Raw genomic sequence first — 24,410 nt, forward strand, 5'->3', positions numbered from 1 at the left:
TGTATCTGGCTGTGTTTTCAACTGAACAATCAGGGTCTCAATGTTAACCTTAAGCTTCGTGTACAAAATTCTGTCTATCCATGAGAAACGTTATACTTTTCATGGTGGGGCAATATTTTTAATGTCTGCAACGTAACAGAGACGCGCATAGTCTCACACTTTTAACATATGCTGGGGGGTGATCTTGGTGGTCGGCCGGCGATGTGGGTGTCTGTCCCTTATCGTAGGGCCTTCTAGCTTACACGACTCTGCTCTCAGCTTCTGTTCTCGTTTCTTCCCTCGGAATTGCGTCTGTTTCACGGTGGGAAAGTATGACATGCATTTAGGCGTTCTTGTGTTAGTCTGTGGTATTCCATTTGCTCACTCGTAGATCGTATTACTTAGGTTACTTTAATGTCAGGATTTATTCGGAGCTATGTGACATACTGCCGGATTTGCTGTCATGTCAGGGTTTTCATGGAAGGTGTTGGATTTGCCTGACATCTTACATATCACCACCCTTCGAACTTAATTTTTGCACTGAAGTTGGGCGGTGATTGAATCGTTGTCTAAGTCAGTCAAAAATTATTCCTTTATCGAAATTTTGTTGCCTACTGTTCAGCCTCGTTATTTTAGTTCTATGCTAGTTCGTATTACTAATTTATATTTTTATATTCTTGCACATTATTATCAAAAATATGATTATATTCACAAGAGAAGAATATATTTATGCTATTATCATTATTAATTTTTAATTATATTCTTTCTTTATTTAAGTGTGAGGTTTGTTTTTTAAGAAGTTTGTTATCGAACGTGAGGAGTTTTTCACATCGATTTTCTTAGAAATATTTTTTTCTATAAATGTAGTAATTAAGTGAAAACCATTCCTAACACATTTTCTAAATATCATATACAAGTAAATACTGTGAATATTGTTGGTTGTTATTAAAAAAATGTTTTTGTTTCTAGACATTCATTTCAACATTGTCACACTAACAAATAAGAATTATTTCCAGGAATTGCTTTGACAAAGAAATATACATTCACAAGTATTGATATATTATCCTAACATATGGTACTAATGTTAAAAAAGGGAAAACATCCAACAAGATAATTTTTTATTCTTTGTTTTTATAAGGAGAAAATAAGTAAAATGTAGTTATTCTTTTAGTTTTATGAGGTGAAAATAAGTAGCATATAGTTTTAGTGTTTATTATGCTTTACTTGTTTATACACTGTCCATTTCAGAACTAATGACTTATTTTTATCGATAGTCTATTTTTGCTTAAGCCCATAGTCAATGCCTGTTATTTTGTAGTTTATTAGCTGTCTGGTGTGCATTACTTATTTAGTTTTTCACACATGTCTTTTGCACAATTCCTACATCACCTGATTTCATACATTTTCACAATCCTATGAATGTTTATGCTCATGGTTGATGAGTGTTTTTGCATGTAGTTGATGTACTTGAGCGAGATGGATGTGGGCAAGTATTTGGTGTACAGCTTTGTTCGTCATTCGTTGTTGGCTTTGCAATGGTGTGTTGCTGTTGTGGAGGTCCTATAATTGAATGGAGCTGTGAGTGCGGAATCTCGTGGTTTATTGGCTTTGTATGCGTGAAAGTCATCGTTATATATCGCTGAAAGTGGTTGGTTTTCGTTGTAATACTTTGCAGACGACTAGTTTACAGTAGGATAGGGATTTGGGAAGGTATGTCGTCTATTCTTCACCCATCTTCTTTTTTGGTCTCAATCTAGCGAATCTTCAACTTCTTCCTGCTTTTTCTCTGCTTCTTACTTGATTCTTGGGTCTTCTGTGGGCAGGATATGGGAATATTTATTGATAACTAGGTGCTTTGAAGTTCTTCTCTTAGTAACAATTTGATAAATCGTTTGGACGTGTCATTTCTACTTCATGGAAGTTTTCTTCAGTTTCGTGCATCAGCATGCTGTTTAATAGCAGTAGTGTGACTTTTACACATATTTTTTGCCAGTGGTGGCTTGGCCAAGCCGTCTTCTCTTCGGGCCGCTTTTGCTCACTCCACTGAGTCGTAAAGGGTCTGCATCCTGGTGTTTATGAGCAGCGACAGTCCGGTGTTTGCTTGTCTGTCCCTGCAGGGTTCACCTTAGTAATAGATTTGCTGCCGACTTCCGATACAAGTGCCCTTTGCTGGTCTCATGGTCCCTTCCCATCTCTCGATGCTTCTGCCTTGTAGGAATCGTGTCTTGCTAATTAAGTCCTTTCCTTTCTTGGCACTTCTCTCATTGCAACTTGTGGGTCGTTGCATCTGGTTCTTGCTGGAGTTTTTTAGAATGGTTATTACAAAAAGTTTGACTTATAATCATCTAATGTATGTCTAGTACCTACATTGTTTTACGCCTTTTTAAAAAGCATTACAAATTTTGGCGCCCTTTCTATGTTAAAATTCTAAGATATTTTTTGTCTTAACTTCTACAAGAATCCTCAAATTCGTTTTTTTATTTTTGTGTAGTGTTGTGGTATATAGCATTTTAGTATTTCATGCTGTTAGACTATCTACACTTTATCCCTTCACCTTAATCTATACTACTATTGGTGTTATTTATGATTTTGTTTTTATTGAAACTACTTTCTTTTTCCCACCTTCCTCTCTCTTCATTCTTCTTTCCACTGACGATCTTATCTGCAACATAAACTTGAAGTATTGTGCTGATTATTTACCAGTAATAAAATTAATCTTCAAACTTTTTGATATGGCTCACGTGGTGAAGGCCTAAGGTTTTGCCTATTTTTGGGTTCATTAGTTCTATAGCATTATCGTGAGCAATTTGGCTAATTATGACTGGTCCTTTGCATGCAGCATAAAACTTATGTATTTTGTGTTTCTGTTTGCTGGAGAGATGGTGTGTTTTTACAAATACTTTCTGGCCTACTGAGAATGACTTTTAATTGCTGTTCTATCTCCTCTTTCTTTTCTTTTAATGGCTGCCTTTCTGATGTTGGAGAGTGCTGTTGCTATGACTTGTTTATGCTGCCTACATGGTACAATAGGAAGTATGATATTTTCTCTGGTTATGTTTGGGGGTTCAATATTTTTAAGTACAGTAATTGGAGGTAGTAGTGTAGTGCTATGAGGCATTTCATTTATTACTTCTTGCAAATCTTTAAGGTATACATCCCAAGTGTTGTGTCTTTTGCCTGCATATAATATAGTGCTGTCTAATGTCTGTAAAGTCCTTACTTCTCCACTTGTATTTGATTCCTAGTATTTCGGGATCCTTGTCTTGTTCATTGCCTATGTTTTTCAATGCTGTCATAATGTAGTTTTCGAAAGGTGCTTGTTTCCTATAGTACATTGTAAACTGGTCTTCTGCTGCTTCCAAACCTATGTTATTGGATGCACCCTGTGGACATCGTGATAAAGGATCTGCTAATACATCCGCAGAATAACATCCATCTGGCTAACCTCCCATGAGTTAGTTTGGCGGATAACAGAAATTCTAATGCTTTGTTGTCAGTGTATACTTTTGTTTTTCTTCAGAATAGGAAGTATCGAAAACGTTGGAAACCCCATACAATGGCCGATGCTTCCAGCTCCGTGACTGAATAGTTTTGCTCGGTTTTATTGAGTACACGACTGGAAAATGTAACTGTTCTGTATGATCTTAGCCCTGCCTGTTCTTACTCTTGGAATAAAACAACTCCTAAACCTGTTTTCGCGCTATCAGTGGCCATAAAAATTTTTTGTGTTAGATCAGGATATGCTAAAATCGGTGATGTTGTTAGTGCGTTTTTCACTTTTAAAAATTCTTCATTGGCTTGCTGATCACATACCCATGGCGTGTTTTTTTCCAGTCAATGCACATAGGTGTGGTATTGCAAGAGAGTCGATTCAAATAAATCTTTTACAGAATTCGGTGAGACCTAGAAATCCTCTGAGAGTTTTCTTACTATATGGAGTACAGAATTCTTTCATTGCCGTTAGTTTTTCTGGGTCAGGCATTATCCCTTTCTCTGAAATTATGTGTCCTAGAAATCTGACCCCTCGCTTTCCAAATTTGAATTTTGTTATTTTTACAGTAACCCCATGCTCTTTCATGATCTGTAAAAACTGATTTAATGTGTCATTGTGATGTTCCCAAGAGGGTTCTGCTATAATCACATCATCAACATAACATTTAATTTTTGGTAAAATTTCAAGACTGAGTATAGTATTAAATCCCCTAATAAACGCTGCTGATGATATGTTTAAACCAAATGGCAATCGTTTAAATTGGTAACATCTACCGAATACGATAAATGCTGTAAATTTTCTACATTCTGGGGCCAATTCTATTTGCCAGAAACTATTCCATAAATCAATTGATGAAAATAGCACCGAGGAAGTTTTGTAGCAATTACTCTAATTTTTCTGGGCGATCTGTCTCAGTGATTATGATTGTGTTGATCTGTCTGGAATCAAGCACTAACCTGATGCTCCCATCTCGTTTTTGTACAATGTGGAGCGTACTGTTATATGTGGAGGTAGCTGGATCAATAATATCATCATCTAACATTTTAGATATCTCCTAGAATACTTTATTCCTGTAGCTTAATGGAATTGTATAGGGTGGCACTCTAAATGGTTTGTGCTGTTTTACTTCAAACGTGTACTGAAAGTGTTTAATACTGCCAGTCTTAGGTAAAAATATCTCTGCTTTATCTCGTAAAATACCCTCTAATTCTCTTTTACTGTGTTCCGAAATATCTTGAACTTCTTGCAATTTTTCGTCGATTTCTTTATGGACTTCTAACATGAGTTGAGGCGATTCCCCATTTTGTGCATACCATTCTAATTCTTCATCCTCTTTATCTCACATCATTCTTAATTGTTTGTTCATAACTGGTATTTCTTCTAATTTTAGCTTTTGCTCAAAGAGAAGTGTGACATTCCCGAATGTTACGCTAACTTTCCCTATATCTATTATCGCTCGTCTCTCATTTAAAAAATCTGCACTTATAATCAAATCTACGGTTAGTTTAGGTATAATCACGAAGTTGGCTTCGATATTTTGACCTTGGCACGAAAGATTTCACCTTGTTTGTCTCGTAACTTCCGCAGCATTGTTTCTAATAGGACCTCTTACTTTCAGAACTAGCAATTACTCATTGGCATTACACTGCATGAATAAAGTTTCTGAGATTGCGGTCAGTTCACTTCCGCTATCAATTACAATATTGACTGGGATCTGTTTCACCATGGCCTTTACAATTGGTTGAATTTGAAAGGGTTGGTTCTGTTCTTCTTCTTTTTGCAGCAACGAATCCTCCACTGAATCATACATGAGTCTTTTCAGGACTTTCCCCTGTGAATTCGAACTTTCTGTAGGATAAGCTTCGACTGCTACTTCTCTCTCTTTTATTTCCTCTTCTCTATTTCTTCCTTCATTTACGCTTTCTGCAACATCCTCTACTTTTTCCTCATCTTCGTCTATCTTCTCCTTCTTCGTCGCTACTTCCACGTAATCGCAGCTAAATGCTCTAATTATCGCTTCATAACTTTCTTCATTATATACGTTGGGTTGTGTGCCCACTAGTAACTTATTTTCAATTTCTGTCGACTGCGCATTATCCTCATTGAATTTGCTTTCCCTGGTTTCCATCTCAAATAGCTCTGCAATACTCATTGCTTCATCCTTTCCTGCTACATTCATTGTGCATGCCTCTGGTAATTCATCTTCCTCCTCAGTATTCTCCCAATTAATTTCGTCCCAGCACGATATTGTTATTTTCCTGTCTTCATTTTCATCTCGTCCCTGCGGTTTTATTTCTCCCTTCATCTCTTCTCGTGATAAGGTATTTACTTCTCTGTTCAAGGTGCTGCAGTTATCCTGAGTCGGTGCGTCATTCTCTTTGGCTTTGGCGCTTAGCTGTCAATTCGAACGTTTTTCGGGGTTTGGTGGTCTTACCTCCACCTCTTCTATCTGTATTCTCTTTTCTTGTTCAGCTTGTTGATATTGATTTCTTTGTTGATAATTTGTCGGTCTATTGGTTCTCCAATACCCGTTCTGGTTTTCATTATTCCCTCTGTAATAGCTGTTGCCGTTCCTGGGTGAATTACAGTTATTGCCATATCCTCTTCTAAATCCATAACAGTTTCTTTGTTGAAATCTCTTGTCGTTTCTTGGTGCGAAGTTATCACGTGGTTCGTAATTAGTGTTTCTTCGTACTGTGTCTTGTGGATTACACTGCTTTTTGCTTTCGTTTTCACGTGCGCTTCGTATTTTTCTTGCGTCATCTTCCGAAAATATAAACTCTAGTTCCCTTAGAATTCCTTGAAATGCTTCGACGTCATTGCCTCCGCGACCTACTGATGACTGCTGGTATTTCAATGGTAACTTCATCGCGCATAATTTAATCAACTCTCCGTCACTGTGTGGTACATCTAAGCATTGATTTTTGTTTGCCATTACTTCGAAAAATTTCATGGGACTCTTCTCTCCTGAATTTTCAAAATGTGGGTTCTCTAATAATTGGTACTTCACTCTGTTCGTGCTTCGCTGGACCAATATCGTGAGAGAAACTTCTCTCTGAAATCTTCGTACGATCGGCATGTTGCTGCAACATTCTGCATGGTTTCTGCGACTGTTCCTGACATGTGTGCCCATATAAAGTCTAATTTGTGTGCTAGCGTCCAGTGTTCTGGTCATCCTACTCGGTATTGGTCAATAAAGGTTCGTCGATGTAGTGAGTTTCCTTCTCGAAAGTGTTGAAATTTTTTGACTGTGAGGAAATGATCGTTGTCGTACTTCGCCATGGTTCCATATGACATTCGCGATTCTTCGCCACTTTTGTTTCTGATCATTTCTCCCGTCATTCTTTCCGGTTGTGGTAGATCCATTGGATATTGTCCAATGTAACTTTCACCTACCTTTGCGTGGCATCGTTGAAGTGGTACGCAATAATTTTCTTCCATCGGTTGTGAACGTGTAGCTGAATGCATTGCACTGTACTCTTCGCGACCTGGCTTTCCATTGCCACATATTGGTTCGGTATCTTGTCTGGCTAACCTTGCCGCTTCATTGCACGATCCAAACTGTCTTGAAACATACATTTGTGGTTCCGCATGTGTTTGTGGTGCCGTTTGTTCATCAGGAGTTTTGAAACGTGTTTGCTGCGGTGCAGGCTGTCTGATTTCACGTATGTTACTTTCCGCCTGTGATTGGAATCGCAAATGCATAATATCTTCGTTAATTGCATGTTTTTCCGGTGCTGTTACAGATACGGATGTGGTCGCAGATTTAGTGCTTGTTCGATCATGTTCACTACGCTCTTTAATGGTTTGCAACAACTCTGTTCGCAATTTCTGAAATTGTTGCTTCGTTTGCGCTTGTATTTTGACTATGCGATTATCATATCTTTTCAGCGCTGCTTTTGTGATACGTTTGTGTAACACACTGTTTTCCACAATTTCACGCGCTGTACCTGCTGCTTGTCTAGTAATTACATTTATCTGTTACTCTAGTTTCTTGACTTCTCCCTGGGTGTTGTTACGTAATGTTTTGATCTCGTCCTGAGTGTCATTACGCAATGTTTGTATTTCCACTTGTACCTTGTCAATGTCTGTTCTCAATTGATTGTTACCTGTTATTAAGTTTCCTATCACTTCTCGAGATTATTTTGCCTCGTCTTCAATATGACTTACGTGTAACTGATTTTTTTTGTTTTGTTCTTTAATCTCACGCATTTGTTTCGTGGTTTCTGCAATTTGTTTCGTCGTTTCTGCATTCTGAATTTTAATTTGGTTCGCAATTTCTTTATTCTGCCATGTCATGGTTTCCATCATTTGTTGTAATAATTCTGGCAGATTGGTGGGTCCTATTGCGTTTTCTTCCGACGTCCTACGCTCTGTATTTTCGCCCAAGTGTTGGTTTGCAACCGATTGCATTGAACTGTGCGGTGACACGCTTCTGCTCTAATTCCTTGTACTCTGTTGTGAGGGAGCTCTGATTACTTGTACTATGGGTTCTACGTATTCAAGACGCAAGTTAGAATCTTCATCGACTGTCTCTCTACTTTCCGGCTCCTCTGCCGTATGCTGACCAACGTTTTCTGTGCCTTGGCGTACATTATCCTCGTTATGGTGCGTTATCTGTCCTACTTCTCGCGGTACTGCATCGTCTGTTGTACTGTCCTCTATTTTCTGTCCGTCTTCATACTGGGTCACTGCCTCAATCCGTTCACTGCCTCGATCTGCATTGCTAATCTTTCCGATTCCCTTATTTTCTGTTTTAAAAGCAATTCACGCGCCCTACTTCGCGTTAACATGCGCGCATACATTCTCACGCGTTTCATAAACTTTTTGATCACACGACTTGACACTTATTATACCCAAGACTGACAATCCATTCACTTACTTGTTGGGTCAGAACCAACTTGTCAACGATATATCCGCCACCTGTGCGCTTGCATTGGAGAGAAAACTTAATTCTAACAATATTAAAATTCATAACTTAATTATGCTGTTGTCTCTGCTAGAATGTCTCACTCTCTATTGAATACTTTCTTACTATCTATCGCTGCGGCTACTGTTTTCGACTATTTATACCTTTCATAAAATTACTAGTTACAAAAATTTTTCAACAGGGTATTTTTCTGACCTAGTTAGGCATGTAGTCGACCTTGAATCATGGTATTTTACCATCCTGGCAGGGTCGCCATTCTCTAACATTCTGTGTGGTGTCTGTTTGTTCTAAGTCATGTCTCCCTACCACTTTCACGCAATGACGCTCTGAGCATGTTTTTTAGGGAATTGACTAGTTTGAAACTGGGACCTGTTGCTGGTAAGGAGACGCCAGACCACACATGACGTGTAGAGTTCAGAAGAGTTCAGTGAGACTAGCGATGATACAATCAAATACTTAATGATTTCAGTGTCAGCTCCACTGCACTCCCTGGAAAAGAATCATAATACTAACTAAATTTAGTGGAAGGAGTTCAAGGCTTTCCTATTTTTAGTTAGCTGGTAAAATAACGTCTAAAAAGCAGTTAAGTTTACCATTGGAAATTTTATTCTACTCACAAAATATTGTTTATAAATTGCAGTGTTGATAAAAGGAAATATTTTAATACTGGATGATAAAAACCAACTGCGTTCAACAAAAATGTGAACGAATATTCCCTGAATGGGTTTCCAAGTTCTATAATGGATCGAAGGATGGCCTATGGCATATCACGTCTATAATCTAGGTTTAAATTAAGTTTCATAAAAGAGAAAACTATCAAAATGGCCTACAGTGACCCTCAATAATCTTTAATTACTTATTTAACTTTTCGTAAATTATAGTGGCTGATGTGGCTTCTCAATAATTATATAACAGAAAAATCATCACGTTTCAGATTTTAACTTCTAGTAGCAAATGTGAACACCATGAGATTTAATTGACGATCGACACTAGTATTACGTAAAAAGGGGATGTAACAGATGAGACTTTTGCAGTTCTGAGTGAAGCCTTATGCACTCTTATGCGGCATCGCATGCGTTCATTACGTTGTCGGTGGTTAGGCAGCGTCTGGGAGCGGTGCGCGCCGCAGCTCCACACACCTCGCTGTCTCGGAAGCAACTCTCTCTAACCTCTCCTTACTACAATTTCCCGAAGTTGGTTTAAGAGAAAGGTATCTGGCTGTGTTTTCAACTGACCAATAAGGGTCTCAATGTTAAGCGCCACCTACAAAATTCTGTCTATCCAATGAGAAACGTTATACTTTTCATGGTGGGGCAATGTTTTTAAAGTTTGCAATGTAACAGACGCGTATAGTCTCACGCTAAAACTTGCAGCTGGTGTGGCCCTTTTAGTGTTATCGTAAGATCTATACTGTTCTTCTGGAGGGCTCTATCTTTTAACATGGGCTGGGGGGGGGGGGTCTTGGAAGTCGACCGGTGATGTGGGTGTCCGTCCCTTATCGTAGGGCCTTCTAGCTTACACGGCTTCTCGTTTCTCCCCTCGGAACTGCGTCTGTTTCACGGTGGGAAGGTATGACATGCATTTAGGCGTTCTTGTGTTAGTCTGTGGTATTCCATTTGCTCACTCGTAGACCCTATTACTTTGGTTAATTTAATTTCAGGATTTATTCGGAGCTATGTGACATACTGCCACATTTGTTATCATGTGAGGGTTTTCATGGAAGGTGTTAGATTTGCCTGACACCGTACACATTCACGTATCGTACAGACTTTACAGCGCCTTCCATGACCACCAGTAGCGTAAGTCGTCGACACCCATTGCTATCTCAAACATCAGGGAACCTCTACCTTGCTGCACTCGTGGACAGTGTGTTTAAGACCTTCACTCTGGCCGGGTTGCCTCCAAATACGTCTCCGACGATTGTCTGGTTGAAGGCATATGCGACACTCGTCCGTGAAGAGAACGTGCTGCTAATCCTGAGCAGTCCATACGGCATGTTGTTGGGCCCATATGTACCGAGCTGCATGGTGTTATGGTTGCAAAGATGAACCTCTCTATGGACGTCGGGGATGAAGTTGCGCATCATGGAGCCTATTGCACACAGTTTGAGTCGCAACACGACGTCCTGTGGCTGCACGAAAAGCATTATTCAACATGGTCGCTTTGCTGTCAGGGTTCCTCCGAGCCATAATCCGTAGGTAGCGGTCATCCACTGCAGTAGTAGCACTTAGGCGGCCTGAACGAGGCATCTCATCGACAGATCTTGTCTCTATGTATCTCCTACATGTCCGAACAACATCGCTTTGGTTCACTCCAAGATACCTGGACACTTCCCTGTTTGAGAGCCCTTCCTGGCACAAAGAAACAACGCGGATACGATCTAACCGCGGTATTGACCGTCTAGGCATCGTCTAACTATAGACCACACGATCAGTGTACCTGCTTGCTAGTGGAACGACTGGACCTGTTCGGCTGTCGTTCCCTCTCCGTCTAAGAGGCGCTGCTCATGAATGGTTGTTTACATCTTTGGGCGGGTTTAGTGACATCTGTGAACAGTCAAAGTGACTTCCAGAACTCTGGAAACTAGACGTTGACTGGCGATATTGTCTCACTGACAGAGTTCTGGGAACTGGGGTTTTTTCTTTAATAAGGATGGGGCCCCTCCACGCCCACACCAACGTGATGACCACACCAAAAGTTCTACTGTCACCTCCGTAAACATGTTAGTTTTTGAATCAGGCGTCACAGGATGCGGGCTGTGATGTTATCCATGCATCTGAGTAAGATTACTCATTAACATGGTCCATCAGGAGATAGAAGTGGTCGAAAACGATTGAAGGGTAGCGGTTGTAAGGGCAGAGGAAAAAAAGTGCCAAGGCAAGAGCCAAGGGAAAAAAACCTCTGCGACAGTAGGACGGGTAGTAAGGGCAGTAGGGGCTTGCTAGCTGCGACAGAGCATGCAAGGTGCGGTTATGTTAGTTCGAGGTATCGTGCATCGTTACCTTTGTCGTTGCTGGAGCTTGTTGCGGCGCTTGCTGCAGTTGCTGCGTCCCTGAAACAGTTCAAGGTCGTTGTAGATTAGTGGGCGATCTGTCATAGATCGGCTCACGGACGGTGTAGGGGGTGTGTGTGGCTGGTTTGCGTGCTGTGTACAGTACGGCTTCCCTGCGGTTGCCTGTTTTTCGGCTGGTCGCACATCGGGGTTTCCAGTAGTAACTGTGTTGCAGGGGCTCGCCAGTACTGTCGTGTTAGCGTTCTATAGACCATAGATGTTTAGTTCCTAGCCAGTAATGTCTTTGGTCTGTTATGCTTCCATCTATGGTTGTGGTCGTAGTTACTGGGAACTGGGGTGATGCAAAACTTTTTTGATGTGTGTATATGTAGTATTTGGCAACGGCCTTGCCGCAGTGGATACACCAGTTCCCGGCAGATCATCGAAGTTGAGCGCTTTCGGGCGTGGCCGGCACTTGGATGGGTGACAATCCGGGCCGTTATGCACTGTTGCCATTTTTCGGGATGCGCTCAGCCTCGTGATCCCAATTGAGGAGCTACTCGACCGAATAATAGCGGCTCCGGTCAAAGAAAACCGTCATAACGACCGGGAGAGCGGTGTGCTGACCTCACGCCCCTCCTATCCGCATCCTCATCGGAGGATGACACGGCGGTCGGGTGGTCCCGATGGGCCACTTGTGGCCTGAAGACGGAGTGCTATTATATGTAGTATTTACAAGAGAGCCTTTACTTTGTCTCGTTTACATTTATTTTATTTCCCTAAGATTTATTATTTTATTCCTTGTGCCACTTGATTTGAAGCCCAGTCATGTTTGCAGTAATAGAGATGAGGTAAAAATTGTTCAGCAGTGTACTGCAAGCACTAAGAGACATTTGAAGACGACAACGCACATGTAGAGCAGTAATACAGCACTGCTAAGTCCAAATAGTTTAATTACGGGGCCCACAATTTTCACATGCTTGCTTTCAAACCTTTTACAATGAGAGAGAACTAATTAGTAAAGATGAGAACACTGAATTATAACAATGTAGCTGAGAAAACGCTGTATTTAGGAATTTTCATGTACTGTTAGATAGTCCAAATACCTAGCAAAGCAGATACTGTGTATTCAACGAGTTTAAATAAAGACTGGTTACTAATGTTCTACTACCACTTAATAATGTCTTCGTTTCTGCTACTCTGTTATAGTCGGCAGTTACCTTACTTGGTACGAGGTATTTGTTCGTTACTGTGATTTTTGTCAGACGCCTTCTTAGGTTGTTGTGAAACTGCTGAGCTATCAGATACTTTTCCTAATATGTATATGTACTAAATTTATCGAAAGTACGCTACACAGAAAGTGAAAAAAGGAAAATGTGCGTATGTTTAAACAGCACATGTGCAGAAATTATCTTCTTGTTTTTTCCTGGCCTGTATCCCGTATTGGGCTCGGTATGCGACTTTTCGGACTCAGTAGTGGTAGTGGTAGTTGTAGAGGGTGGCTGCATGCACTACCAGCCGCACCCCCTCCCCACCATCTCTCAATCTACCACCACCCTACCAAAGCGGAATTTGTGTACCCCAAACAGTGTGGGTCTAGTTTTGTATCATGGGAAAGTATGAAAACGTTTTCTAAATGATCGCGAATCGTGTAACAGAGGCTGGACATGGGTAGCAGCCAATGGTCACCTAGTCAGACATGGGGAACCGCCTAAAAACCACTTCCAGGCTGACCAGCACTCCGACCTTTGTCCTCAGTCCGCCAGAAGGATTCAATCTGGGGCTGCAGTGCCTCCCCGAATGTCGGAAGCGGGGTAGTAAGGGAGTGGCTGTTCGGGTAGATACAGAAACTAGAGGACTGACTGAAAAGTAGTGCCTTCACCTTCGTAACTCTTCAACAGTTGGCAGCATTGGTATGCGGCAGGTACTGGCTTCTTTTGTAGCCTCTTCTCTACAGCTCCAGTTGGCGGGAAGCCTTAGCATTGAACGACTGTGTTGTTACGGTGTAAAGTATGAAACCCTGCGCAGACGATCTTTCAATGCGATTTAAGCAACGTGCAGTCATTGAATTTTTGACATCGGAAGTTCACTGAGGCTTTTTGCGGATGATGCTGTGGTATATCGAGAGGTTGTAACAATGGAAAACTGTACTGAAATGCAGCAGGATCTGCAACGAATTGACTGATGGTGCAGGGAATGGCTATTGAATCTCAATGTAGACAAGTGTATTGTACTGTGAATACATAGAAAGAAAGATCCTTTATCATTTAGCTACAGTACAGCAGGTCAGCAACTGGAAGCAGTTAATTCCATAAATTATCTGGGATTAGGCATTAGGAGTGATTTAAAATGGAATGATCACATAAAGTTGATCGTCGGTAAAGCAGATGCCAGACTGGTATTCATTACAATCCGAAAACAAAGGAAGTAGGTTACAGTACACGTGTTCGCCCACTGCTTGAATATTGCTCACCAGTGTGGGATCCGTACCAGATAGGGTTGATAGAAGAGATAGAGAAGATCCAACGGAGAGCAGCGCGCTTCGTTACAGGATCATTTAGTAATCGCGAAAGCGTTACGGAGATGATAGATAAACTCCCGTGGAAGACTTTGCAGGACAGATGCTCAGTAGCTCGGTACGGGCTTTTGTTGAAGTTTTGAGAACATTCCTTCAACGAGGAGTCAAGCAGTATATTGGTCCCTCCTACGTATATCTCGCGACGAGACCATGAGGATAAAATCGTAGAGATTAGAGGCCACACAGAGGCATACCGACAATCTTTCTTTCCGCGAACAATATGAGACTGTAATAGAAGGGAGAACCAAAAGAGGTACTCAAAGTAACCTCTGCCACACACCGTCATGTGGCTTGGATATATGGATGTAGATGTAGATGTAGAAGGTGTCGCCGCGAAGAGGATTTATCACAGAATAAAAACAGTTTATGGGATTGTGTTGACATGAGTACTGTGTGTCGTTAGGCGACTAAGTTTAAAGATGTCACGGCGAGAACATCTGACTTGCGTGACAAACAAAGAGCTGGAGGTCCTATGACAGCAATCACCGAGTTTCACAAGCAAAATGTTGACAGATTGATTCAGGATGATCGTCGTATCACTCAGAGAGAAATTGCAAGCACAATCGGCATTTGACAAGAACGTGTGGGTCACATTATTGCTTTGCTTGCTTATCGGAAAATGTGTGCACGATGGGTACTCCGGATACTGACTCCTGAAATGAAAGTTTGACGAAACGTGGGTACACCATTACGACCCGGAGACGAAACGTCAGTCTATGGAATATCGACACAAAGACTCGATCCAGAAAAATAAATTCAAGACGCAGCCCTCAACTGGAAAAATCATGGCCACAGTGTTCTGGGACGCAGATGGTGTTATTGATGGTTGTTGATTTCCTTGATGGTGGAACAACGATAAATTCACAGAGTTACATCACAAAGCTACGAAGTCTGAAATGACGGCTAACAAGAGTCCGAAAGGAAAAGGGAAATGTTTTCCTGCAGCATGACAAGCCAAACAACACACTTAACGTGCCACCACAGCAGAACTTCAGAGACTGAATATCACCACTGTACGGCATACTCCATACAGTCCAAATTTAGCACCGTCTGACATCCATCTGTTCCCGATAATGAAAGACGATCCGTGGGGACATCATTATGCTTTTGATGAAGACTTTGAGAGAACTGTGAGACTGTGGTTGCGGAAACAGTGTCGACTTCTTCCGTGACGGCTTCAGAAAACTTGTTCATCGTTGGCAGAAATTTATCCAACTGGCTGGTGATTATGTGGAAAAGTGATTATTGGTAATTAAAGATCACATTCTAAGGAGTATTTCTGCGTTTGATATATTAAAATATTCCCATCCAAAACCAATTAATGAAGGTGGAGGCATTACTTTTCATTCAACCCTCGTACCATGAAATTCTAAACTGATCACAAAGTACAGTGTTCATGAAACAGTACAAATTGATATCAATGAAATAATTTGAAAACAGAAGAAAAATGGTTCTGTAACAGTTGATTTTAGGTTTCTGTGAGAGAGTCAGTATCTTGATTATGTGCTGAAATACACTCCTGGAAATGGAAAAAAGAACACATTGACACCGGTGTGTCAGACCCACCATATTTGCTCCGGACACTGCGAGAGGGCTGTACAAGCAATGATCACACGCACGGCACAGCGGACACACCAGGAACCGCGGTGTTGGCCGTCGAATGGCGCTAGCTGCGCAGCATTTGTGCACCGCCGCCGTCAGTGTCAGCCAGTTTGCCGTGGCATACGGAGCTCCATCGCAGTCTTTAACACTGGTAGCATGCCGCGACAGCGTGGACGTGAACCGTATGTGCAGTTGACGGACTTTGAGCGAGGGCGTATAGTGGGCATGCGGGAGGCCGGGTGGACGTACCGCCGAATTGCTCAACACGTGGGGCGTGAGGTCTCCACAGTACATCGATGTTGTCGCCAGTGGTCGGCGGAAGGTGCACGTGCCCGTCGACCTGGGACCGGACCGCAGCGACGCACGGATGCACGCCAAGACCGTAGGATCCTACTCAGTGCCGTAGAGGACCGCACCGCCACTTCCCAGCAAATTAGGGACACTGTTGCTCCTGGGGTATCGGCGAGGACCATTCGCAACCGTCTCCATCAAGCTGGGCTACGGTCCCGCACACCGTTAGGCCGTCTTCCGCTCACGCCCCAACATCGTGCAGCCCGCCTCCAGTGGTGTCGCGACAGGCGTGAATGGAGGGACGAATGGAGACGTGTCGTCTTCAGCGATGAGAGTCGCTTCTGCCTTGGTGCCAATGATGGTCGTATGCGTGTTTGGCGCCGTGCAGGTGAGCGCCACAATCAGGACTGCATACGACCGAGGCACACAGGGCCAACACCCGGCATCATGGTGTGGGGAGCGATCTCCTACACTGGCCGTACACCACTGGTGATCGTCGAGGGGACACTGAATAGTGCACGGTACATCCAAACCGTCATCGAACCCATCGTTCTACCATTCCTAGACCGGCAAGGGAACTTGCTGTTCCAACAGGACAATGCACGTCCGCATGTATCCCGTGCCACCCAACGTGTTCTAGAAGGTGTAAGTCAACTACCCTGATCTCCGGATCTGTCCCCCATTGAGCATGTTTGGGACTGGATGAAGCGTCGTCTCCTGCGGTCTGCACGTCCAGCACGAACGCTGGTCCAACTGAGGCGCCAGGTGGAAATGGCATGGCAAGCCGTTCCACAGGACTACATCCAGCATCTCTACGATCGTCTCCATGGGAGAATAGCAGCCTGCATTGCTGCGAAAGGTGGATATACACTGTACTAGTGCCGACATTGTGCATGCTCTGTTGCCTGTGTCTATGTGCCTGTGGTTCTGTCAGTGTGATCATGTGATGTATCTGACCCCAGGAATGTGTCAATAAAGTTTCCCCTTCCTGGGACAATGAATTCACGGTGTTCTTATTTCAATTTCCAGGAGTGTAGTTCACAGCATAGAACTGTTTTCATCGGAGCTTTTACAGATGTACTCAATTCCGTAAATAAACAGGAGAGTGTATAGCTTAGCAAAAGTAAGTTTATGGAGATCGCCAGTGCATGTTGCGCGTGTAAAGGTTTCCGTCAGTTATGATATCACTGTCTAACAGATGAAACTACAAAATATCTGTTAGTACTGTGATCTCGTCGGTCACACCTTCACAGGACCATTAATGAATATTCCACATTAGACTGGACTGCGAGACACATAGGTGAATAACCAATTGGTTTGTTCGTCTGTGGAATGTGCGTGGTTATTTACCGCCTGCTCGGTAATTAGGGTTTCAGATGCATCGCTGCGCTGCAGTCGACAGCATACGACCATTAAAGCGCTACGAATGCGCGCGGGATGCCTGGGTTCGACGAACCCAGCGGCGAGCTTCCGACTTAACCGCCGTTACTAATTCACGGCGCGTTACTCAGATTATGGGAGCTTAGCGGCCATCCCTGTGGCTTGGCATATATGCCGTGATTTCTGCCAAGTCCCGCCTGATTGCTGTGTAAATTAGTTACACCCCAGCCCAGGAAGCTCGCTACACGGGACAATTAGTTATCCCTCCCTTAGGTAGGTACAACATTGTCACGTTGTCATGTTTACCACCACAGCAGATAATTTCTTCACCTTGACTTCTCGCCATTAACCATATTTACACACTTAGAACGGTTGGGTTCGATCTATGTGGTGAGAAAATCCCACTTGCCTCACTTACATGGCTGTAATATGTTTCTGTTTCAAAATCACTCCTTCATATAAATGCCTCTGTATTTTTGTATTTAACATGCGTTCCATGAGTACATTCATGTTTAATGCTGTGTGCGGAATAACAGTAGGAATATGCTAGTTCACAGTATCTTCACATGACCAACAAATATCGCCTAATTAGACAGGAAATCGCTATCACCACCCTTATTCAACTACCGAACTACGTTTTAGGACGTGAGGATTTGGTACTTAGTAACTAATAAAGAATGCACTCAATCTCCATACGAACTATGACATCTTGTGCAAAGAAGCTTCATGGATCTAAGGATCAAAATTTTAGTGCAAATCACATTGGTCCCACTGTAATTCTGGTTCCGTGTACCATCATGATACCCTGCGATTACTTTACATGCAGTCGATTCGCAGTTTCGATTAGTATCGATCTAGAACGAAATTTTCACTGTGCAGCGAAGTGTGCGCTGATATGGAACTTCCTGGCAGATTAAAACTATGTGACGGACGGAGAATCGAACTCGGCACCGAGACCAAGTCTCGGTCCGGCACGCAGTTTTAATCTGCCAGGAAGTTTCAGTATCGATCTATCACTCGCGGTGCCTTCAGGTTCAAAATGGTTCAAATGGCTCTGAGCACTATGGGACTCAACATCTTAGGTCATAAATCCCCTAGAACTTAGAACTACTTAAACCTAACTAACCTAAGGACATCACACACACCCATGCCCGAGGCAGGATTCGATGATGATGATGATGATTAGTGTTTTAGGGCGCACAACAGCGAGGTTATCAGCGCCCGGCAGGATTCGAACCGTAGCAGTCCCGCGGTTCCGGACTGCAGCGCCAGGTGCCTTCAGGTTAATTCTCTTTTCAGCAGAGTTAGGAATTTTCCAAAACAATGCAACCATCGCAACCAATACAGGCACACTCACACACACAACACACACGCACCCACTGACGAGCCAAAGCATTAAGAAAACCTGATTATTAGCTTTTTGCGCTATCTCTGGAGCGCAATACATCAGCGATTCTACATATCATGTATCCGACAGTTTATTGGTAGGTTGTTGAGGTGTGTGGCAACAGATTCCTAAACATACGAAGTCATGAATTTCCGTAAATAACCGGCTGTGATTTGAGATTGTAGCGTTGGTGCCTGATAGCGACCCAGATGGTTCCATTGACTTCACGTCAGACGAATTTTGAGGCCAAGATAGCAACGTCACTTTACTATCATGTTCCCCCAAACACTGTTCTGGCTTTGAGACACGGACAATTATCTTGCTCAAAGATGTCATCACCTTCTCGGAAGTTCAGACGCACGAATAATGTGATAACAACTGTTATATAGGAATTTACGACTGTTATAGAGAAGTATAATAAAGCTTAGCATAAACCGACTCTTGCCGGAATTCCACCAACATATGTTCTGAACCACTTGCGCAACTTAAGATTTTGCATCGCTTCCTTTGGCGAGGAAGGACCTGTATTAGATTCTCGGTACCTCCAATATTTTCTCTGAGGTAGGGAGATCTGGTACCTGGTCCACTCTGCCATTGTGAGTTTAAATGAGGAGCTTCTTAAATAGATTGGTAGCCGGGGGCTCGTATTGTTAGCGAATCAGCAGATTGTAATAATATTTATAAAGTGTACATTTTCTGCAAACATACAGTTTTTTTAAATAGAAGAATGCCTATTGACATTAACAGACTAAAATAAGGGTAATTAGGTTGCCAGTGTAGTTTGTTGCGGGATTCGAGTGTGTGTCGTTTGCTTTTTTTTTCGGACCGACACTTCGTTGTGCCATTCAACCTGCGTATTTGCTATGTACGGTGTTGCTATGTTTGCTTACAGTGTGCTTGTGTGTTCCTTTAGTGCACTGCGACTTGCTACTCAATTAGTGATGGCATTACAAGCCGTAGTCATGAGTGGACGATTAAATCTACCACCGCAGAAAAAGCCGCCTTGCTCATGGTGTTCGGAGAGTGTAGCTGGAGAGTGTACGACGTACGCACAAAATATCCCTGTATCCCTATAGATGTCAACCCTCAAGGGAATTGTTTATCAACTTCTTAAAACACTTAGTTGAAAATGATAGTGTAACATCTAGACACAAGGAAACAAGTGACGACAGAAGAAACTAAAACTAAACTCCTCCCGAACAGGCCATGAAGGCCCAACGGCACCGACCGGCCGCCATGTCATCCTCAGCACAAGGCGTCACTGGATGCGGATATGGAGGGGCATGTGGTCAGCACACCGCTCTCCCTGCCGTATGTCAGTTTGCGAGACCGGAGCCACTACTTCTCCATCAAGTAGCTGCTCAATTTGCCTCACAATGGGCTAAGTGCACCCCGCTTGCCAACAGCGCTGGGCAGACCGGATGGTCACCCATCCAAGTGTTAGCCTAGCCCGACAGCGCTTAATTTCGGTGATCTGACGGGTACCGGTGTGACCACTGCGGCAAGGCCGTTGACGACGACAGAAGAGGGGGACATTAATGTTCTTTCTTCTGTTGCAGTTGATCCTCACGTTAAGTCCCGCGCAATTGTACGATGAAGTGGCATGAATCACGCAAGTGTCCTACGCATTCTCCATCGACATACGAACCATCCCTATCACCTGTCTCTCAATGAAGAGCGGCATGGAAACGATTATGAGAATTGGGTTAACTTCTGTACATGGGCATTAAGACGCGATACTCCAGATGCATCATGTGTCTTGTTTAGTGATGGAGTTACCAATCATGGCCAGTAAACCTCCGAAACGTGCTCTACTGGTCCGTTGACATACCCCGTTGGCATCGTAAGGTGGAACTGATACGTCACGCGGTTAGCGCTAGTACCCCTTTCTTGTAGTGTCATCTTTGCCATCGATTTCGCTTTGGCCGGCGGCGAGTCTTGTTCACCGCGGGTTCGGCTATTTAAGTCTGTAGCCTCGAGGCAGCAGGGATCACTGTGTGGTCTGTCGGTTGCGGTTACAACGGGGTTGGGAGATTGGTCCTTACTTGGTGCGCATGCTCACTGCGCGTGGTAATACTGGAGTGCTGCGGCCGGAGACGGAAGATCTGCAGCGGATAGGCACTTGGTGCAGGGAGTGGCAACTGACCCTTAACATAGACAAATGTAATGTATTGCGAATACATAGAAAGAAGGATCCTTTATTGTATGATTATATGATAGCAGAACAAACACTGGTAGCAGTTACTTCTGTAAAATACATCTACATCTACATCTATACTCCGCGAGCCACCTTACGGTGTGTGGCGGAGGGTACTTATTGTACCACTATCTGATCCCCCCTTCCCTGTTCCATTCACGAATTGTGCGTGGGAAGAACGACTGCTTGTAAGTCTCCGTATTTGCTCTAATTTCTCGGATCTTTTCGTTGTGATCATTACGCGAGATATATGTGGGCGGTAGTAATATGTTGCCCATCTCTTCCCGGAATGTGCTCTCTCGTAATTTCGATAATAAACCTCTCCGTATTGCGTAACGCCTTTCTTGAAGTGTCCGCCACTGGAGCTTGTTCAGCATCTCCGTAACGCTCTCGCGCTGACTAAATGTCCCCATGACGAATCGCGCTGCTTTTCGCTGGATCAACTCTATCTCTTCTATTAATCCAACCTGGTAAGGGTCCCATACTGATGAGCAATACTCAAGAATCGGACGAACAAGCGTTTTGTAAGCTACTTCTTTCGTCGATGAGTCACATTTTCTTAGAATTCTTCCTATGAATCTCAACCTGGCGCCTGCTTTTCCCACTATTTGTTTTATGTGATCATTCCACTTCAGATCGCTCCGGATAGTAACTCCTAAGTATTTTACGGTCGTTACCGCTTCCAATGATTTACCACCTATGGCATAATCGTACTGGAATGGATTTCTGCCCCTATGTATGCGCATTATATTACATTTATCTACGTTTAGGGAAAGCTGCCAGCTGTCGCACCATGCATTAATCCTCTGCAGGTCTTCCTGGAGTACGTACGAGTCTTCTGATGTTGCTACTTTCTTGTAGACAACCGTGTCATCTGCAAATAGCCTCACGGAGCTACCGATGTTGTCAACTAAGTCATTTATGTATATTGTAAACAATAAAGGTCCTATCACGCTTCCTTGCGGTACTCCCGAAATTAACTCTACATCTGCAGATTTTGAACCGTTAAGAATGACATGTTGTGTTCTTTCTTCTAGGAAATCCTGAATCCAATTACAAACCTGGTCCGATATTCCGTAAGCTCGTATTTTTTTTCATTAAACGTAAGTGCGGAACCGTATCAAATGCCTTCCTGAAGTCCAGGAATACGGCATCAATCTGCTCGCCAGTGTCTACGGCACTGTGAATTTCTTGGGCAAATAGGGCGAGCTGAGTTTCACATGATCTCTGTTTGCGGAATCCATGTTGGTTATGATGAAGGAGATTTGTATTATCTAAGAACGTCATAATACGAGAACACAAAACATGTTCCATTATTCTACAACAGATTGACGTAAGCGAAATAGGCCTATAATTATTCGCATCTGATTTATGACCCTTCTTGAAAATGGGAACGACCTGCGCTTTCTTCCAGTCGCTAGGTACTTTACGTTCTTCCAGCGATCTACGATAAATTGCTGATAGAAAGGGGGCAAGTTCTTTAGCATAATCACTGTAGAATCTTAAGGGTATCTCGTCTGGTCCGGATGCTTTTCCGCTACTAAGTGATAGCAGTTGTTTTTCAATTGCGATATCGTTTATTTCAATATTTTCCATTTTGGCGTCCGTGCGACGGCTGAAGTCAGGGACCGTGTTACGATTTTCCGCAGTGAAACAGTTTCGGAACACTGAATTCAGTATTTCCGCCTTTCTTCGGTCGTCCTCTGTTTCGGTGCCATCGTGGTCAACGAGTGACTGAATAGGGGATTTAGATCCGCTTACCGATTTTACATATGACCAAAACTTTTTAGGGTTCTTGTTTAGATTGTTTGCCAATGTTTTATGTTCGAATTCGTTGAATGCTTCTCTCATTGCTCTCTTTACGCTCTTTTTCGCTTCGTTCAGCTTTTCCTTATCAGCTATGATTCGACTACTCTTAAACCTATGATGAAGCTTTCTTTGTTTCCGTAGTACCTTTCGTACATGATTGTTATACCACGGTGGATCTTTCCCCTCGCTTTGGACCTTAGTCGGTACGAACTTATCTAAGGCGTACTGGACGATGTTTCTGAATTTTTTCCATTTTTGTTCCACATCCTCTTCCTCAGAAATGAACGTTTGATGGTGGTCACTCAGATATTCTGCGATTTGTGCCCTATCACTCTTGTTAAGCAAATATATTTTCCTTCCTTTATTGGCATTTCTTATTACACTTGTAGTCATTGATGCAACCACTGACTTATGATCACTGATACCCTCTTCTACATTCACGGAGTCGAAAAGTTCCGGTCTATTTGTTGCTATGAGGTCTAAAACGTTAGCTTCACGAGTTGGTTCTCTAACTATCTGCTCGAAGTAATTCTCGGACAAGGCAGTCAGGATAATGTCACAAGAGTCTCTGTCCCTGGCTCCAGTTCTGATTGTGTGACTATCCCATTCTATACCTGGTAGATTGAAGTCTCCCCCTATTACAATAGTATGATCACGAAACTTCTTCACGACGTTCTGCAGGTTCTCTCTGAGGCGCTCAACTACTACGGTTGCTGATGCAGGTGGTCTATAGAAGCATCCGACTATCATATCTGACCCACCTTTGATACTTAGCTTAACCCAGATTATTTCACATTCGCATTCGCTAATAACTTCACTGGATATTATTGAATTCTTTACTGCTATAAATACTCCTCCACCATTGGCGTTTATCCTATCCTTGCGGTATATATTCCATTCTGTGTCTAGGATTTCGTTACTGTTCACTTCCGGTTTTAACCAACTTTCCGTTCCTAATACTATATGCGCACTATTTCCTTCAATAAGAGATACTAATTCAGGAACCTTGCCCTGGATACTCCTGCAGTTTACCAATATTACGTTAACTTTTCCTGTTTTTGGTCTCTGAGGACGGACGTTCTTTATCAACGATGATAATGTCCTCTCTGGTAAGCCGTCAGGTATTTTATCGTTTCGCCCAAGGGGGGGTCCCTCTAACCTAAAAAACCCCAGTGTGCACGCCACACGTACTCTGCTACCCTAGTAGCTGCTTCCGGTGTGTAGTGCAATATCTGGGAGTATGCGTGCGGAACGATTTGAAGTGGAATGATCATATAAAATTAATTGTTGGTAAGGCGGGTACCAGGTTGAGATTCATTGGGAGAGTCCTTAGAAAATGTAGTCCATCAACAAAGGAGGTGGCTTACAAAACACTCGTTCGACCTATACTTGAGTATTGCGCATCGGTGTGGGATCCGTACCAGATCGGGTTGACGGAGGAGATAGAGAAGATCCAAAGAAGAGCGGCGCGTTTCGTCACAGGGTTCTTTGGTAACCGTGACAGCGTTACGGAGATGTTTAACAAACTCAAGTGGCAGACTCTGCAAGAGAGGCGCTCTGCATCGCGGTGTAGCTTGCTCGGCAGGTTTCGAGAGGGTGCGTTTCTGGATGAGGTATCGAATATATTGCTTCCCCCTACTTATACCTCCCGAGGAGATCACGAATGTAAAATTAGAGAGATTAGAGCGCGCACGGAGGCTTTCAGACAGTAGTTCTTCCCGCGAACCGTACGCGACTGGAACAGGAAAGGGAGGTAATGACAGTGGCACGTA

The sequence above is a fragment of the Schistocerca cancellata genome, chromosome 6 (assembly GCF_023864275.1).
Source record: "Schistocerca cancellata isolate TAMUIC-IGC-003103 chromosome 6, iqSchCanc2.1, whole genome shotgun sequence".
In the NCBI taxonomy this organism is placed as follows: Eukaryota; Metazoa; Arthropoda; class Insecta; order Orthoptera; family Acrididae; genus Schistocerca; species Schistocerca cancellata.